We start from the raw sequence: 4,628 nt of genomic DNA, 5'->3' as shown, positions 1-4,628 counted from the left end.
GAAGACTTTTCCTGATCAGTTACACATTAACACAATGGGACCCTCATGGATTTATTTTCAGGTTACAGAAACTTAGGTTGCAGTACAAACATGTTTGTTCTTTTTAGTGGGTTTAACAGTAATGTTGTTATGTTGTATTTGACTTGTCTCTTTTTTCACTTTTAGAGTATTGTCAATCGAGGCCTTGACTGAGTTATAATAGTTATGTTATTAATTTAAGTAGTGTTGCTATTCTATAGGTAGTATTGTAAGAAGAATTCTACGGAGTGTCCGTCATGGATCGAGATGAGAAGTTCACAGAACAGCAGCTACGAAGCATGATAAAACTACATGAGAACTGATTGAACAAATGAACTGAACTGCTTGTTAAATATGATTAATCGGTTGTTAAATCAAACCCTTTTTCAGCCTAAAAGAAAACGGGGGAAATGTAGAGAGTGTTTTTTACAGCTAGTTAGCTGAGAAGGGTCGTAAACATGGTGCAGCTAAGCAAGCAGCCATAACACCTGCAAGGACAGCAAGAACAACAGGATGCCCTGGGATGGTGAGAAACTAGCCATGGTTCTGGGAACTCAGCAAGGGAGTAGCTTTCAGTTGATAACAACAAGCTGTTAAGATACTCGGGGATAGTATGTAATTGGGAACCAATGATGAGCTCCACTTTTGCAATATGTATGAGCTAATTATCCGTATTATAAAGGTACACGCAGCCAAGGAATAAATGAGATTCGCTGATCATATGTCAATGACAGGTGTGGTCATCTGCTTTTCTCCCGCCGTTCTGCAACAAACACCTATATACAAATTTAAGAACACAACGGAGTAACTGTTACTGTTTATTAACAACCAGTTTTAATAATACGATAAAAGTATGTCCTGAGAAAGGGGAACAAACACACTTCTTCAAGGTTTTTTATCTGTTCTGGATCTCAGCCGTCGCTTGATGATCAGATGATCACTTTCCTTCTTTTGTTGCTCAGATTCCTGAAGAAAACATTTCAAAAGTTACTCATCTTTTCACACAAGCTCTTCTTGACCCACGCAAACATATTTCTTCCCCTAAATGGATTTCAGAATGGAATTTGCTTATTATATTTTATTCAGAAAACTATGGGATACCGAGATCATTTTAATGCAGCTTAATCACAAGGAACAAATATGGAGAATGTACAAAATCCTGTTTATCTTAAAAAAGCACACACATCTGAGGAAAGCCTGAAGGCAGCTTTCATTTTGAAATGCTTGTTTTCAAAAGAGTATTATAATACTTGTTTTGTGAAACATGAAGCGTTCAGAAAACATTTTTAGCCTCAATCCCTGTAGCTATGACTTGCCCAGAATTTCAGTTCTCGGTTCAGTTCCATGTTCTCAGAACTACAGTGAGAAAAGAAATTCTCATCTTCTTCATCCTCTAACAAAAAAAATAACATTTTGGTTTCTGCCCCTATCATTCGTCAAATCATCAAAAAATTCAGAGGGATATTACAGTATGGGCAAATGATCACTATGTTGAACAGAAAAAGGACTCTAATATAATTAAATGATGCAGTTCCAACAGAGCAAGAATGTTCTTAGCACAATAGCTGCCGACAGAGTCATGAAACTGGCACATCAGATCCTTTGCAAGTTGGCTTAGACAGGAGATCATAGTTTAAGCATACCTAAAAAGCTGTCTAAGTTGTGCTCTAGAAAAGCGTGTAGTAGAATAATCCCACTCCGACACACTGAAATTATCTATGATTCCAAATTAGAAGACATCTTCGTGATTGCTACATCACCTACTTAGTAAACTGTAAGCCAGCCAAACACAGAGATCTTTGAGGACAAACTAAAACAGAACAGCAGGAAGACCAACAAGAATTACTTGGTAGAATAAAGAAATACCTCAGTACTTTCAACCTCCTCCTGCAAATAGATGAAACCTCCAGTCTGTTTGGACTCCTTAGTAGTTTATTTTAAGCCAAGACTACAGTACAATCACTTACCGAAGAAGCAGGTATATCTAGAGGGCCAGAAACGACAGTGGAATACAGCTTCCTTTTGCATCGTTTTGGCTTGGTCTCTCCTTCTTCGAGACTTTCAGGTTCGTTTGATTTAGGAGAACTTACTGCTGACATCAGCTTCTTGGCTAGAAGAAATTTGTTTTGATACATAAACCAATCAACTTACTGGTTTTGTGAGTCTTTAAATCACTGAATGCAAAAAAAGCTTTGTAACAAACTTGGTTTATAAATGACACGTAAAATTTAAGTGAAAATACTCAGAAATTGTATTTGTTCATCGAGGTTCTTTATTGCTTCTATAGCTGAAACAGTTTATAGGTTCAGGTATGGCAGCTTAAAGCACGCATTAAAATGGAGTATGAAAGACAATCATGGCTCAGAAGTCACTGGAAGTCAGAAACTTCAGCAGGAGTTAAACAACAGGCCTAACTTTCGTGCTGACAGAAGCACAAGACAGAACCAACTTTCTCTGTATACTTGTAGGTTTTCACAAATGTAATAATGAATCTCTGAAGAGACGAATAAATGCATTTACTTCATAAATCAAAGGACAACTTAACATGGCAGACAAGTCTAAGAACACATACATTAATAGCCTACAGCAGAAACAAGCCATTCTACAATGTCTAGAAAACATGGAATAAAACTTATTCTACACCAACCTTTAGAGTGTATAATAGAAGGAGAGCTTTGAATAAAATCTCCAACTTTTTGCAGTGTTTCATCCTTCTTTTTAGTCAGTCTTGAAGCATGTACTCGCTTTCTCAGGAAGTAGTCTTTTCCGGATTTCTGTTCAACAGAGATGTGAACATGTGAAACAACAGATGGGAAAAATCTACTACTCTGACCATGCCAAGGATACTGCTATCACATGTGAACATCTGTTTTTAAAAACTGCCATGCATATTAATGATATGAACCTTAGTTTAATACAAGGGCTTCACTTACAAAAGCACACGATAATACACTAAAGCTTCTCTTCCCAACTATTCAGTGTGCAATATCCTTCCCTCCAAATCATTACACAGTACAGCCATTACACGCTCTGGGGACAAACTGACTTGCCCTTTGGTTAGCTTATGGAATTTAATAGGAAGAGCTCATAAGCATGTAAGATTCCCATTCAGGTATACACATAAGGATAAGACACTGCTTCTTTTGTGTGACCACACAATTACAGCAAGTCCCAAGCTAGCTTCAAAACTAGAACAAAAAACAACCATTTTCTCGTCACTTGCAGAGGGTGAATTAAAAGCCATGACAGATTTTGTATTTTTCGTGTTCTCACTTTTCACAAAATCCTGGGAAAATAAGACAAGTTTCAGCCATGACTCTTTTGGAAAGAACAATTGATGTCACAAAAGTGAACACTTTAAACACTTTTGCTAATAGTAGGGAAGTATCTGCTAGTGGTAACTATTCCACTGTAAATCAAATAATAAATAAGCATTCAATTATAAAAACAGGACATTAAGATATCAGTATTAGACATCTCATGATGTCTAAAAAGCTGATTTATGTCTACAGGTTTCAAAGAAAATACACAATGGAGTTAAGAGAAATTCCCTTCTCTTAAACCATTATCACTGAGCTTGGCTATTAGTTTTGTTCATTAAAGCAGTTCATTGATTAAATTCTTCAACTACTTTACTGAGGTAGAAATAGCATTTTTTTAATGCTTAAATGAGAATGGTAAAAAGGCATCAGATATTTTGTTTTCTGTTGGGTCTAGGTCATACCTCATCCATGTCATCACTTCTTTTCTTTTTTGCCTTAGGCATTTTCACTCCTAAAGGTATCATGCTGCCGTGCTGCTTTATCTCCGTCTTATCAGGTTGCAGAGGTGTCAGTGGGATTTCCAGCTCCGGTTTTGGGAACCGACTAGTTTTGCCATTTTCTGCGGACACTCCAGAAGAGTCGAGGACAGTTTCCAAATGCTCCTGATAGCACAGAAGAATTTTAAGTGCAAGTGTTAAGGTAGCCATGAGATTAAAAAGCTATAAAGCATCTGGAAAAGGATATGTAAGCATTCAATTTTCCTGCTGTAAGAACACTTGTAACAGAAGGAGTCTATTTCAGTTACAGCAGAGTTTTACCCTTCTTTCCTAGAACTTGTTACATTTAAAATTATTTCCAATCTATGATCACAAAAAAAGTTCTCCATGTTAAACTGAGCCTGATACTTTACAAGTCATTTTTTCTCAAGGGCACAGACAACTACACTTTTTTTAATAGAGAATGGTGGTAGAACTGGCACGATTTTCTTCATCTCAACTCTGCTGTGTCAGAACTGGGCAGGAACAGGAGCATTTGATTCAAGTGTTCGATTAACTTCCAGCTTAATCTTAGGGAATTTGCCCTTCCTCTTCTACACTAGAGATGTTATTTACATAAGTAAGGTCCAGCTGGCAAGGTGCAAGCCCAGTACAAGTCATTAAAGAACTCCATTGCTATCTTTTCCCTGGAGAGAATACAGACATTCAAGCAATGACACCGTACTTAAGCTGAAGGCTATCATGTACCTGCTCATGGTCAAATGGCAGCAAATGCACAGCTAAGTGACAGGGAAATGTCAGTATGCATTTCCCCGGCAGCACTTACTGTCCACAATCCACCCAATCCTGT

General features: G+C 37.4%; 1 long non-coding RNA gene across 1 annotated transcript; it reads right to left on the bottom strand.

Moving 5' to 3' along the window:
- Positions 1 to 821: 821 nt before the first annotated feature.
- On the bottom strand, positions 822 to 4,366 carry LOC146755217 (uncharacterized). The gene is made up of 3 exons (XR_014938314.1): positions 2,666 to 4,366; positions 1,986 to 2,128; positions 822 to 984 (listed from the first exon to the last, which is right to left on the bottom strand). It is a non-coding gene; the product is annotated as an uncharacterized LOC146755217 (long non-coding RNA).
- Positions 4,367 to 4,628: the final 262 nt, after the last annotated feature.

The sequence above is a fragment of the Coturnix japonica genome, chromosome 35, assembly GCF_054131305.1.
Source record: "Coturnix japonica strain WE chromosome 35, WE-NBRP24, whole genome shotgun sequence".
Lineage (NCBI taxonomy): Eukaryota > Metazoa > Chordata > Aves > Galliformes > Phasianidae > Coturnix > Coturnix japonica.
This window is presented reverse-complemented; position numbering and strand designations above follow the sequence as displayed.